Source organism: Chiloscyllium punctatum, chromosome 13, assembly GCF_047496795.1.
Source record: "Chiloscyllium punctatum isolate Juve2018m chromosome 13, sChiPun1.3, whole genome shotgun sequence".
In the NCBI taxonomy this organism is placed as follows: Eukaryota; Metazoa; Chordata; class Chondrichthyes; order Orectolobiformes; family Hemiscylliidae; genus Chiloscyllium; species Chiloscyllium punctatum.
In genome coordinates, this window is record NC_092751.1 from 2426981 (window position 1) to 2441366 (window position 14386).

Here is a 14386-nt window from a genome sequence, read left to right on the forward strand (position 1 = left end):
CTATCACTACCTGTCCCTTTTTTTCTCTCGCTGTCCCTTTTCTCTCTCTCTTTCTGTCCCTTTTCACTCTCTCCGTCCCTTTTCTCTCTCTCTTTCAGTCCCTTTTCTCTCTCTATCTGTCCCTTTTGTTCTCTCGCTGTCCCTTTTCTTTCTCTCTCTCAGTCCCTTTTCTCTCACTCTCTCTATCTGTCCCATTTCTCTCTCTCTCTTTCTCTCCCTTTTCACTCTCTCTCTGTCCCTTTTCTATCTCTCTCTGTCCCTTTTCTCTCTCTATATGTCCCTTTTTTTCTCTCGCTGTCCCTTTTCTCTTTCTCTCTCTCAGTCCCTTTTCTCTCAATCTCGCTCTGTCCCTTTTCTTTCTCTCTCCGTCCCTTTTCTCTCTCGCTTTCAGTCCCTTTTCTCTCTCTATCTGTCCCTTTTTTTCTCTCGCTGTCCCTTTTCTTTCTCTCTCTCAGTCCCTTTTCTCTCACTCTCTCTATATGTCCCATTTCTCTCTCTCTCTTTCTCTCCCTTTTCACTCTCTCTCTGTCCCTTTTCTCTCTCTCTCTCTGTCCTGTTTCTCTCTCTCTCGCTGTCCCTTTTCTCTCTCTCTTTCTGTCCCTTTTCTCTCTCTCTTTCTGTCCCTTTTCTCTCTCTCTCTGTCCCTTTTCCCTCTCTCTCTGTCCCTTTTCTCTCTCACTCTGTCCCATTTCTCTCTCTCTCTTTCTCTCCCTTTTCACTCTCTCTCTGTCCCTTTTCTCTCTCTCTCTCTGTCCTGTTTCTCTCTCTCTCGCTGTCCCTTTTCTCTCTCTCTTTCTGTCCCTTTTCTCTCACTCTTTCTGTCCCTTTTCTCTCTCTCTCTGTCCCTTTTCCCTCTCTCTCTGTCCCTTTTCTCTCTCTCTCTGTCCCTTTTCTCTCTCTCTCTGTCCATTTTCTCTCACTCTCTCTGTCCCATTTCTCTCTCTCTTTCTGTCCCTTTTCTCTCTCTATCTGTCCCTTTTTTCTCTCGCTGTCCCTTTTCTCTTTCTCTCTCTCAGTCCCTTTTCTCTCACTCTCCCTCTCTGTCCCTTTTCTGTCTCTCTATCTGTCCGTTATCACTCTCTGTCGGTCCCTTTTCTCTCTCTCTCTCTCTCTCTCTCTCTCTCTCTCTCTCTCTCTCTCTGTCCCTTTTCTCTCTCTCTCTCTCTGTCCCATTTCTCTCTCTATCTGTCCCTTTTTTTCTCTCGCTGTCCCTTTTCTCTTTCTCTCTCTCAGTCCCTTTTCTCTCACTCTCTCTCTGTCCCTTTTCTTTCTCTCTCCATCCCTTTTCACACTCTTTTGCTGTCCCTTTTCTCTCACGCCGTTGCTTTTCACTCTTTTTTTCTGTCCCTTTTCTATCACTACCTGTCCCTTTTTTTCTCTCGCTGTGCCTTTTCTCTTTCTCTCTCAGTCCCTTTTCTCTCACTCTCTCTCTCTGTCCCTTTTCTCTGTCTCGTTCTGTCCCTTTTCACTCTCTATCTGTCCCTTTTCTCTCTCTCTCTCTGTCCCCTTTCACTCTCTATCTGTCCCTTTTTTCTCTCGCTTTCCCTTTTCTCTTTCTCTCTCTCAGTCCCTTTTCTCTCTCTCCTTCTGTCCCTTTTCACTCTCTATCTGTCCCTTTTCTATCTCTCTCTGTCCCTTTTCTCTCTCTATATGTCCCTTTTTTTCTCTCGCTGTCCCTTTTCTCTTTCTCTCTCTCAGTCCCTTTTCTCTAAATCTCTCTCTGTCCCTTTTCTTTCTCTCTCCGTCCCTTTTCTCTCTCGCTTTCTGTCCCTTTTCGCTCTGTCTGTCGCTTTTCTTTCTCTCTCTCTGTCCCTTTTCTCTCTCTCTTTCTGTCCCTTTTCTCTCTCTCCGTCCCTTTTCTCTCTCTCTTTCAGTCCCTTTTCTCTCTCTATCTGTCCCTTTTTTTCTCTCGCTGTCCCTTTTCTTTCTCTCTCTCAGTACCTTTTCTCTCACTCTCTCTATCTGTCCCAATTCTCTCTCTCTCTTTCTCTCCCTTTTCACTCTCTCTCTGTCCCTTTTCTCTCTCTCTCTCTCTCTGTCCCTTTTCTCTCTCTCTCGCTGTCCCTTTTCTCTCTCTCTTTCTGTCCCTTTTCTCTCTCTCTCTCTCTGTCCTGTTTCTCTCTCTCTCGCTGTCCCTTTTCTCTCTCTCTTTCTGTCCCTTTTCTCTCTCTCTTTCTGTCCCTTTTCTCTCTCTCTTTCTGTCCCTTTTCTCTCTCTCTCTGTCCCTTTTCCCTCTCTCTCTGTCCCTTTTCTCTCTCTCTCTGTCCCTTTTCTCTCTCTCTCTGTCCATTTTCTCTCTCTCTCTCTGTCCCATTTCTCTCTCTCTTTCTGCCCCTTTTCTCTCTCTATCTGTCCCTTTTTTCTCTCGCTGTCCCTTTTCTCTTTCTCTCTCTCAGTCCCTTTTCTCTCACTCTCCCTCTCTGTCCCTTTTCTGTCTCTCTATCTGTCCGTTATCACTCTCTGTCGGTCCCTTTTCTCTCTCTCTCTCTCTCACTCTCTCCCTCTCTCTCTCTCTCTCTCTCTCTCTGTCCCTTTTCTCTCTCTCTCTCTCTGTCCCATTTCTCTCTCTATCTGTCCCTTTTTTTCTCTCGCTGTCTCTTTTCTCTTTCTCTCTCTCAGTCCCTTTTCTCTCACTCTCTCTCTGTCCCTTTTCTTTCTCTCTCCATCCCTTTTCACACTCTTTTGCTGTCCCTTTTCTCTCACGCCGTTGCTTTTCACTCTTTTTTTCTGTCCCTTTTCTATCACTACCTGTCCCTTTTTTTCTCTCGCTGTCCCTTTTCTCTCTCTCTTTCTGTCCCTTTTCACTCTCTCCGTCCCTTTTCTCTCTCTCTTTCAGTCCCTTTTCTCTCTCTATCTGTCCCTTTTGTTCTCTCGCTGTCCCTTTTCTTTCTCTCTCTCAGTCCCTTTTCTCTCACTCTCTCTATCTGTCCCATTTCTCTCTCTCTCTTTCTCTCCCTTTTCACTCTCTCTCTGTCCCTTTTCTATCTCTCTCTGTCCCTTTTCTCTCTCTATATGTCCCTTTTTTTCTCTCGCTGTCCCTTTTCTCTTTCTCTCTCTCAGTCCCTTTTCTCTCAATCTCGCTCTGTCCCTTTTCTTTCTCTCTCCGTCCCTTTTCTCTCTCGCTTTCTGTCCCTTTTCGCTCTGTCTGTCGCTTTTCTTTCTCTCTCTCTGTCCCTTTTCTCTCTCTCTTTCTGTCCCTTTTCTCTCTCTCCGTCCCTTTTCTCTCTCTCTTTCAGTCCCTTTTCTCTCTCTATCTGTCCCTTTTTTTCTCTCGCTGTCCCTTTTCTTTCTCTCTCTCAGTACCTTTTCTCTCACTCTCTCTATCTGTCCCAATTCTCTCTCTCTCTTTCTCTCCCTTTTCACTCTCTCTCTGTCCCTTTTCTCTCTCTCTCTCTCTCTGTCCCTTTTCTCTCTCTCTCGCTGTCCCTTTTCTCTCTCTCTTTCTGTCCCTTTTCTCTCTCTCTCTCTCTGTCCTGTTTCTCTCTCTCTCGCTATCCCTTTTCTCTCTCTCTTTCTGTCCCTTTTCTCTCTCTCTTTCTGTCCCTTTTCTCTCTCTCTCTGTCCCTTTTCCCTCTCTCTCTGTCCCTTTTCTCTCTCTCTCTGTCCCTTTTCTCTCTCTCTCTGTCCATTTTCTCTCTCTCTCTCTGTCCCATTTCTCTCTCTCTTTCTGTCCCTTTTCTCTCTCTATCTGTCCCTTTTTTCTCTCGCTGTCCCTTTTCTCTTTCTCTCTCTCAGTCCCTTTTCTCTCACTCTTCCTCTCTGTCCCTTTTCTGTCTCTCTATCTGTCCGTTATCACTCTCTGTCGGTCCCTTTTCTCTCTCTCTCTCTCTCTCTCTCTCTCTCTCTGTCCCTTTTCTCTCTCTCTCTCTCTGTCCCATTTCTCTCATATCTGTCCCTTTTTTTCTCTCGCTGTCCCTTTTCTCTTTCTCTCTCTCTGTCCCTTTTCTTTCTCTCTCCATCCCTTTTCACACTCTTTTGCTGTCCCTTTTCTCTCACGCCGTTGCTTTTCACTCTTTTTTTCTGTCCCATTTCTATCACTACCTGTCCCTTTTTTTCTCTCGCTGTCCCTTTTCTCTTTCTCTCTCAGTCCCTTTTCTCTCACTCTCTCTCTCTGTCCCTTTTCTCTGTCTCGTTCTGTCCCTTTTCACTCTCTATCTGTCCCTTTTCTCTCTCTCTCTCTGTCCCCTTTCACTCTCTATCTGTCCCTTTTTTCTCTCGCTTTCCCTTTTCTCTTTCTCTCTCTCAGTCCCTTTTCTCTCTCTCCTTCTGTCCCTTTTCACTCTCTATCTGTCCCTTTTCTCTCTCTCTCTGTCCCTTTTCTCTCTCTATCTGTCCCTTTTTTTCTCGCTTTCCCTTTTCTCTTTCTCTCTCTCTGTCCCTTTTCACTCTCTCTCTGTCCCTTTTCTTTCTCTCTCCGTCCCTTTTCTCTCTCGCTTTCTGTTCCTTTTCGCTCTGTCTGTCCCTTTTCTTTCTCTCTCTCCGTCCCTTTTCTCTCTCTCTTTCTGTCCCTTTTCACTCTCTCCGTCCCTTTTCGCTCTCTCTTTCAGTCCCTTTTCTCTCTCTATCTGTCCCTTTTTTTCTCTCGCTGTCCCTTTTCTTTCTCTCTCTCAGTCCCTTTTCTCTCACTCTCTCTATATGTCCCATTTCTCTCTCTCTCGTTCTCTCCCTTTTCACTCTCTCTCTGTCCCTTTTCTCTCTCTCTCTCTGTCCCTTTTCTCTCTCTCTCGCTGTCCCTTTTCTCTCTCTATTTCTGTCCCTTTTCTCTCTCTCTTTCTGTCCCTTTTCACTCTCTCCGTCCCTTTTCTCTCTCTCTTTCAGTCCCTTTTCTCTCTCTATCTGTCCCTTTTGTTCTCTCGCTGTCCCTTTTCTTTCTCTCTCTCAGTCCCTTTTCTCTCACTCTCTCTATCTGTCCCATTTCTCTCTCTCTCTTTCTCTCCCTTTTCACTCTCTCTCTGTCCCTTTTCTATCTCTCTCTGTCCCTTTTCTCTCTCTATATGTCCCTTTTTTTCTCTCGCTGTCCCTTTTCTCTTTCTCTCTCTCAGTCCCTTTTCTCTAAATCTCTCTCTGTCCCTTTTCTTTCTCTCTCCGTCCCTTTTCTCTCTCGCTTTCTGTCCCTTTTCGCTCTGTCTGTCGCTTTTCTTTCTCTCTCTCTGTCCCTTTTCTCTCTCTCTTTCTGTCCCTTTTCTCTCTCTCCGTCCCTTTTCTCTCTCTCTTTCAGTCCCTTTTCTCTCTCTATCTGTCCCTTTTTTTCTCTCGCTGTCCCTTTTCTTTCTCTCTCTCAGTCCCTTTTCTCTCACTCTCTCTATCTGTCCCATTTCTCTCTCTCTCTTTCTCTCCCTTTTCACTCTCTCTCTGTCCCTTTTCTCTCTCTCTCTCTCTCTGTCCCTTTTCTCTCTCTCTCGCTGTCCCTTTTCTCTCTCTCTTTCTGTCCCTTTTCTCTCTCTCTTTCTGTCCCTTTTCTCTCTCTCTTTCTGTCCCTTTTCTCTCTCTCGCTCTGTCCCTTTTCCCCCTCTCTCTGTCCCTTTTCTCTCTCTCTGTCCATTTTCTCTCTCTCTCTGTCCCATTTCTCTCTCTCTATCTGTCCCCTTTCACTCTCTGTCTGTCCCTTTTCTCTCTCTCTATCTCTCTCTGTCCCTTTTCTCTCTCTCTCTCTCTGTCCCATTTCTCTCTCTATCTGTCCCTTTTTTTCTCTCGCTGTCCCTTTTCTCTTTCTCTCTCTCTGTCCCTTTCCTCTCACTCTCTCTCTGTCCCTTTTCTCTCACTCTCTCTCTGTGTCCCTTTTCTTTCTCTCTCCGTCCCTTTTCTCTCTCGCTTTCTGTCCCTTTTCTCTCTCTCCGTCCCTTTTCTCTCTCCCTTTCTGTCCCTTTTCTCTCTCTATCTGTCCCTTTTGTTCTCTCGCTGTCACTTTTCTCTTTCTCTCTCAGTCCATTTAATCTCACTCTCTCTCTCTGTCCCTTTTCTTTCACTCTCCGTCTCTTTTCTCTCTCTCTTTCTGTCCCTTTTCTCTCTCTCCGAAACTCTTCTGTCTCTCTTTCTGTCCCTTTTCTCTCTCTATCTGTCCCTTTTTTTCTCTCGCTGTCCCTTTTCTCTTTCTCTCTCTCAGTCCCTTTTCTCTCTGTCTCTCTGTCCCTTTTATCTCTCTCTTTCCGGCCCTTTTCACTCTCTATCTGTCCCTTTTCTCTCTCTCTCCCTGTACCTTTTCTCTCTCTATCTGTCCCTTTTGTTCTCTCGCTGTCCCTTTTCTTTCTCTCTCTCAGTCCCTTTTCTCTCACTCTCTCTCTCTGTCCCATTTCTCTCTCTCTCTTTCTCTCCCTTTTCACTCTCTATCTGTTCCTTTTCTCTCTCTCTCTGTCCCTTTTCTCTCTCTCTCTCTCTGTCCCTTTTCTCTCACTCTCTCTCACTCTGTCCCTTTTCTTTCTCTCCCCGTCCCTTTTCTCTCTCGCTTTCTGTCCCTTTTCACTCTCTCTCTGTTCCTTTTCTCTCTCTCTCTCTGTCCCATTTCACTCTCTATCTGTCCCTTTTTTTCTCTCGCTGTCCCTTTTCTCTTTCTCTCTCGCTGTCCCTTTTCTCTTTCTCTCTCTCTGTCCCTTTTCTTTCTCTCCGTCCCTTTTCTCTCTCTCTTTCTGTCCCTTTTCTCTCTCTCCGAATCTCTTCTGTCTCTCTTTCTGTCCCTTTTCTCTCTCTATCTGTCCCTTTTTTTCTCTCGCTGTCCCTTTTCTCTTTCTCTCTCTCAGTCCCTTTTCTCTCTCTCTTTCTGTCCCTTTTCACTCTCTATCTGTCCCTTTTCTCTCTCTCTCTGTCCCTTTTCTCTCTCTCTCTATCCCTTTTCTCTCACTCTCTCTCTCTGTCCCTTTTCTTTCTCTCCCCGTCCCTTTTCTCTCTCGCTTTCTGTCCCTTTTCACTCTCTCTCTGTTCCTTTTCTCTCTCTCTCTCTGTCCCTTTTCTCTCTCTCTCTTTCTGTCCCATTTCTCTCTCTATCTGTCACTTTTTTTCTCTCGCTGTCCCTTTTCTCTTTCTCTCTCTCTGTCCCTTTTCTCTCACTCTCTGTCTCTCTGTCCCTTTTCTTTCTCTCCCCGTCCGTTTTCTCTCTCGCTTTCTGTCCCTTTTCTCTCTCTCCGTCCCTTTTCTCTCTCTTTCTGTCCCTTTTCTCTCTCTATCTGTCCCTTTTTTTTCTCTCGCTGTCCCTTTTCTCTTTCTCTCTCTCAGTCCATTTTATCTCACTCTCTCTCTCTCTGTCCCTTTTCTTTCTTCTCCGTCTCTTTTCTCTCTCTCTTTCTGTCCCTTTTCTCTCTCTCCGTCCCTCTTCTGTCTCTCTTTCTGTCCCTTTTCTCTCTCTATCTGTCCCTTTTATCTCTCGCTGTCCCTTTTCTCTTTCTCTCTCTCAGTCCCTTTTCTCTCTCTCTATCTGTCCCTTTTCTCTCTCTCTATCTGTCCCTTTTCTCTCTCTCTCTGTCCCTTTTATCTCTCTCTCTCTCAGTCCCTTTTCTCTCTGTCTTTCTGTCCCTTTTCTCTCTCTCTTTCTGTCCCTTTTCATTCTCTATCTGTCCCTTTTCTCTCTCTCTCTGTCCCTTTTCTCTCTTTCTCGCTGTCCCTTTTCTCTCTCTCTTTCTGTCCATTTTCTCTCTCTCTTTCAGTCCCTTTTCTCTCTCTATCTGTCCCTTTTGTTCTCTCGCTGTCCCTTTTCTTTCTCTCTCTCAGTCCCTTTTCTCTCACTCTCTCTATCTGTCCCATTTCTCTCTCTCTCTTTCTCTCCCTTTTCACTCTCTCTCTGTCCCTTTTCAATCTCTCTCTGTCCCTTTTCTCTCTCTATATGTCCCTTTTTTTCTCTCGCTGTCCCTTTTCTCTTTCTCTCTCTCAGTCCCTTTTCTCTCAATCTCGCTCTGTCCCTTTTCTTTCTCTCTCCGTCCCTTTTCTCTCTCGCTTTCTGTCCCTTTTCGCTCTGTCTGTCGCTTTTCTTTCTCTCTCTCTGTCCCTTTTCTCTCTCTCTTTCTGTCCCTTTTCTCTCTCTCCGTCCCTTTTCTCTCTCTCTTTCAGTCCCTTTTCTCTCTCTATCTGTCCCTTTTTTTCTCTCGCTGTCCCTTTTCTTTCTCTCTCTCAGTACCTTTTCTCTCACTCTCTCTATCTGTCCCAATTCTCTCTCTCTCTTTCTCTCCCTTTTCACTCTCTCTCTGTCCCTTTTCTCTCTCTCTCTCTCTCTGTCCCTTTTCTCTCTCTCTCGCTGTCCCTTTTCTCTCTCTCTTTCTGTCCCTTTTCTCTCTCTCTCTCTGTCCTGTTTCTCTCTCTCTCGCTGTCCCTTTTCTCTCTCTCTTTCTGTCCCTTTTCTCTCTCTCTTTCTGTCCCTTTTCTCTCTCTCTCTGTCCCTTTTCCCTCTCTCTCTGTCCCTTTTCTCTCTCTCTCTGTCCCTTTTCTCTCTCTCTCTGTCCATTTTCTCTCTCTCTCTCTGTCCCATTTCTCTCTCTCTTTCTGTCCCTTTTCTCTCTCTATCTGTCCCTTTTTTCTCTCGCTGTCCCTTTTCTCTTTCTCTCTCTCAGTCCCTTTTCTCTCACTCTCCCTCTCTGTCCCTTTTCTGTCTCTCTATCTGTCCGTTATCACTCTCTGTCGGTCCCTTTTCTCTCTCTCTCTCTCTCTCTCTCTCTCTCTCTCTCTCTCTCTCTGTCCCTTTTCTCTCTCTCTCTCTCTGTCCCATTTCTCTCTCTATCTGTCCCTTTTTTTCTCTCGCTGTCCCTTTTCTCTTTCTCTCTCTCAGTCCCTTTTCTCTCACTCTCTCTCTGTCCCTTTTCTTTCTCTCTCCATCCCTTTTCACACTCTTTTGTGTCCCTTTTCTCTCACGCCGTTGCTTTTCACTCTTTTTTTCTGTCCCTTTTCTATCACTACCTGTCCCTTTTTTTCTCTCGCTGTCCCTTTTCTCTTTCTCTCTCAGTCCCTTTTCTCTCACTCTCTCTCTCTGTCCCTTTTCTCTGTCTCGTTCTGTCCCTTTTCACTCTCTATCTGTCCCTTTTCTCTCTCTCTCTCTGTCCCCTTTCACTCTCTATCTGTCCCTTTTTTCTCTCGCTTTCCCTTTTCTCTTTCTCTCTCTCAGTCCCTTTTCTCTCTCTCCTTCTGTCCCTTTTCACTCTCTATCTGTCCCTTTTCTCTCTCTCTCTGTCCCTTTTCTCTCTCTATCTGTCCCTTTTTTTCTCGCTTTCCCTTTTCTCTTTCTCTCTCTCAGTCCCTTTTCTCTCACTCTCTCTCTGTCCCTTTTCTTTCTCTCTCCGTCCCTTTTCTCTCTCGCTTTCTGTTCCTTTTCGCTCTGTCTGTCCCTTTTCTTTCTCTCTCTCCGTCCCTTTTCTCTCTCTCTTTCTGTCCCTTTTCACTCTCTCCGTCCCTTTTCGCTCTCTCTTTCAGTCCCTTTTCTCTCTCTATCTGTCCCTTTTTTTCTCTCGCTGTCCCTTTTCTTTCTCTCTCTCAGTCCCTTTTCTCTCACTCTCTCTATATGTCCCATTTCTCTCTCTCTCGTTCTCTCCCTTTTCACTCTCTCTCTGTCCCTTTTCTCTCTCTCTCTCTGTCCCTTTTCTCTCTCTCTCGCTGTCCCTTTTCTCTCTCTATTTCTGTCCCTTTTCTCTCTCTCTTTCTGTCCCTTTTCACTCTCTCCGTCCCTTTTCTCTCTCTCTTTCAGTCCCTTTTCTCTCTCTATCTGTCCCTTTTGTTCTCTCGCTGTCCCTTTTCTTTCTCTCTCTCAGTCCCTTTTCTCTCACTCTCTCTATCTGTCCCATTTCTCTCTCTCTCTTTCTCTCCCTTTTCACTCTCTCTCTGTCCCTTTTCTATCTCTCTCTGTCCCTTTTCTCTCTCTATATGTCCCTTTTTTTCTCTCGCTGTCCCTTTTCTCTTTCTCTCTCTCAGTCCCTTTTCTCTAAATCTCTCTCTGTCCCTTTTCTTTCTCTCTCCGTCCCTTTTCTCTCTCGCTTTCTGTCCCTTTTCGCTCTGTCTGTCGCTTGTCTTTCTCTCTCTCTGTCCCTTTTCTCTCTCTCTTTCTGTCCCTTTTCTCTCTCTCCGTCCCTTTTCTCTCTCTCTTTCAGTCCCTTTTCTCTCTCTATCTGTCCCTTTTTTTCTCTCGCTGTCCCTTTTCTTTCTCTCTCTCAGTCCCTTTTCTCTCACTCTCTCTATCTGTCCCATTTCTCTCTCTCTCTTTCTCTCCCTTTTCACTCTCTCTCTGTCCCTTTTCTCTCTCTCTCTCTCTCTGTCCCTTTTCTCTCTCTCTCGCTGTCCCTTTTCTCTCTCTCTTTCTGTCCCTTTTCTCTCTCTCTTTCTGTCCCTTTTCTCTCTCTCTTTCTGTCCCTTTTCTCTCTCTCGCTCTGTCCCTTTTCCCCCTCTCTCTGTCCCTTTTCTCTCTCTCTGTCCATTTTCTCTCTCTCTCTGTCCCATTTCTCTCTCTCTATCTGTCCCTTTTCACTCTCTGTCTGTCCCTTTTCTCTCTCTCTATCTCTCTCTGTCCCTTTTCTCTCTCTCTCTCTCTGTCCCATTTCTCTCTCTATCTGTCCCTTTTTTTCTCTCGCTGTCCCTTTTCTCTTTCTCTCTCTCTGTCCCTTTCCTCTCACTCTCTCTCTGTCCCTTTTCTCTCACTCTCTCTCTCTGTCCCTTTTCTTTCTCTCTCCGTCCCTTTTCTCTCTCGCTTTCTGTCCCTTTTCTCTCTCTCCGTCCCTTTTCTCTCTCCCTTTCTGTCCCTTTTCTCTCTCTATCTGTCCCTTTTGTTCTCTCGCTGTCACTTTTCTCTTTCTCTCTCTCAGTCCATTTAATCTCACTCTCTCTCTCTGTCCCTTTTCTTTCACTCTCCGTCTCTTTTCTCTCTCTCTTTCTGTCCCTTTTCTCTCTCTCCGAAACTCTTCTGTCTCTCTTTCTGTCCCTTTTCTCTCTCTATCTGTCCCTTTTTTTCTCTCGCTGTCCCTTTTCTCTTTCTCTCTCTCAGTCCCTTTTCTCTCTGTCTCTCTGTCCCTTTTATCTCTCTCTTTCCGGCCCTTTTCACTCTCTATCTGTCCCTTTTCTCTCTCTCTCCCTGTACCTTTTCTCTCTCTATCTGTCCCTTTTGTTCTCTCGCTGTCCCTTTTCTTTCTCTCTCTCAGTCCCTTTTCTCTCACTCTCTCTCTCTGTCCCATTTCTCTCTCTCTCTTTCTCTCCCTTTTCACTCTCTATCTGTTCCTTTTCTCTCTCTCTCTGTCCCTTTTCTCTCTCTCTCTCTCTGTCCCTTTTCTCTCACTCTCTCTCACTCTGTCCCTTTTCTTTCTCTCCCCGTCCCTTTTCTCTCTCGCTTTCTGTCCCTTTTCACTCTCTCTCTGTTCCTTTTCTCTCTCTCTCTCTGTCCCATTTCTCTCTCTATCTGTCCCTTTTTTTCTCTCGCTGTCCCTTTTCTCTTTCTCTCTCGCTGTCCCTTTTCTCTTTCTCTCTCTCTGTCCCTTTTCTTTCTCTCCGTCCCTTTTCTCTCTCTCTTTCTGTCCCTTTTCTCTCTCTCCGAATCTCTTCTGTCTCTCTTTCTGTCCCTTTTCTCTCTCTATCTGTCCCTTTTTTTCTCTCGCTGTCCCTTTTCTCTTTCTCTCTCTCAGTCCCTTTTCTCTCTCTCTTTCTGTCCCTTTTCACTCTCTATCTGTCCCTTTTCTCTTTCTCTCTGTCCCTTTTCTCTCTCTCTCTGTTCCATTTCTCTCACTCTCTCTCTCTGTCCCTTTTCTTTCTCTCCCCGTCCCTTTTCTCTCTCGCTTTCTGTCCCTTTTCACTCTCTCTCTGTTCCTTTTCTCTCTCTCTCTCTGTCCCTTTTCTCTCTCTCTTTCTGTCCCTTTTCACTCTCTGTCTGTCCCTTTTCTCTCTCTCTCTTTCTGTCCCATTTCTCTCTCTATCTGTCACTTTTTTTCTCTCGCTGTCCCTTTTCTCTTTCTCTCTCTCTGTCCCTTTTCTCTCACTCTCTGTCTCTCTGTCCCTTTTCTTTCTCTCCCCGTCCCTTTTCTCTCTCGCTTTCTGTCCCTTTTCTCTCTCTCCGTCCCTTTTCTCTCTCTTTCTGTCCCTTTTCTCTCTCTATCTGTCCCTTTTTTTTCTCTCGCTGTCCCTTTTCTCTTTCTCTCTCTCAGTCCATTTTATCTCACTCTCTCTCTCTCTGTCCCTTTTCTTTCTTCTCCGTCTCTTTTCTCTCTCTCTTTCTGTCCCTTTTCTCTCTCTCCGTCCCTCTTCTGTCTCTCTTTCTGTCCCTTTTCTCTCTCTATCTGTCCCTTTTATCTCTCGCTGTCCCTTTTCTCTTTCTCTCTCTCAGTCCCTTTTCTCTCTGTCTTTCTGTCCCTTTTCTCTCTCTCTATCTGTCCCTTTTCTCTCTCTCTCTGTCCCTTTTATCTCTATCTCTCTCAGTCCCTTTTCTCTCTGTCTTTCTGTCCCTTTTCTCTCTCTCTTTCTGTCCCTTTTCATTCTCTATCTGTCCCTTTTCTCTCTCTCTCTGTCCCTTTTCTCTCTTTCTCGCTGTCCCTTTTCTCTCTCTCTTTCTGTCCATTTTCTCTCTCTCTTTCTGCCCCTTTTCTCTCTCTCTCTCTCTCTCTGTCCCTTTTCTCTCTCCCTCTGTCTCTTTTCTCTCTCTCTTTCTGTCCATTTTCTCTCTCTCTTTCTGCCCCTTTTCTCTCTCTCTCTCTGTCCCTTTTCTCTCTCTCTCTGTCCCTTTTCTCTCTCTCTCTCTGTCCCTTTTCTCACTCTCTCTCTGTCCCTTTTCTCTCTCTCTTTCTGTCCCTTTTCTCTCTCTATCTGTCCATTTTTTTCTCTCGCTGTCCCTTTTCTCTTTCTCTCTCTCAGTCCCTTTTCTCTCACTCTCTCTCTCTGTCCCTTTTCTGTCTCTCTATCTGTCCCTTTTCACTCTCTATCTGTCCCTTTTCTCTCTCTCTCTGTCTGTCCCTTTTCTCTCTCTCTCTCTGTCCCATTTCTCTCTCGATCTGTCCCTTTTTTTCTCTCGCTGTCCCTTTTCTCTTTCTCTCTCTCAGTCCCTTTTTCTCTCACTCTCTCTCTGTCCCTTTTCTTTCTCTCTCTGTCCCTTTTCTCTCTCGCTTTCTGTCCCTTTTCTCTCTCTCCGTCCCTTTTCTCTCTCTATTTCTATCCCTTTTCTCTCTCTATCTGTCCCTTTTTTTCTCTCGCTGTCCCTTTTCTCTTTTTCTCTCTCAGTCCATTTTATCTCACTCTCTCTCTCTGTCCCTTTTCGTTCTTCTCCGTCTCTTTTCTCTCTCTCTTTCTGTCCCTTTTCTCTCTCTCCGTCCCTCTTCTGTCTCTCTTTCTGTCCCTTTTCTCTCTCTCTCGCTGTACCTTTTCTCTCTCTCTCGCTGTCCCTTTTCTCTCTCTCTCAGTCCATTTCCTCTCTCTCTTTCTGTCCCTTTTCTCTCTCTCTCGCTGTCCCTTTTCTCTCTCTCTCGCTGTCCCTTTTCTCTCTCTCTCTCAGTCCATTTCCTCTCTCTCTTTCTGTCCCTTTTCTCTCTCTCTCTCTCTGTCCCTTTTCTCTCTCTCTCTGTCCCTTTTCTCTCTCTCTTTCAGTCCCTTTTCACTCTCTATCTCTCCCTTTTCTCTGTCTCTCTCTGTCCCATTTCTCTCTCGATCTGTCCCTTTTTTCTCTCGCTGTCCCTTTTCTCTTTCTCTCTCTCAGTTCCCTTTTCTCTCAATCTCTCTCTGTCCCTTTTCATTCTCTATCTGTCCCTTTTCTCTCTCGCTTTCTGTCCCTTTTCTCTCTCTCCGTCCCTTTTCTCTCTCTCTTTCTGTCCCTTTTCTCTCTCTATCTGTCCCTTTGGTTCTCTCGCTGTCCTTTTTCTCTTTCTCTCTCTCAGTCCATTTTATCTCACTCTCTCTCTCTCTGTCCCTTTTTTTTCTCTCTCCGTCTCTTTTCTGTCACTTTCTGTCCCTTCTCTCTCTCTCCGAAACTCTTCTGTCTCTCTTTCTTTCCCTTTTCTCTCTCTATCTGTCCCTTTTTTTCTCTGGCTGTCCCTTTTCTCTTTCTCTCTCTCAGTCCCTTTTCTCTCTCTCTTTCTGTCCCTTTTCACTCTCTATCTGTTCCTTTTCTCTCTCTCTCTCTGTCCCTTTTTTCTCTCTGTCTGTCCCTTTTTTATCTCGCTGTCCCTTTTCTTTCTCTCTCTCAGTCCCTTTTCTCTCAATCTCTCTCTGTCCCATTTCTCTCTCTCTCTTTTTCTCCCTTTTCACTCTCTATCTGTCCCTTTTCTCTCTCTCTCGCTGTCCCTTTTCTCTCTCTCTCGCTGTCCCTTTTCTCTCTCTCTTTCTGTCCCTTTTCTCTCTCTCTTTCTGTCCCTTTTCTCTCTCTCTTTCTGTCCCTTTTCTCTCTCTCTCTGTCCCTTTTCTCTCTCTCTCTCTGTCCGTTTTCTCTCTCTCTCTCTGTCCCTTTTCTCTCTCTCTT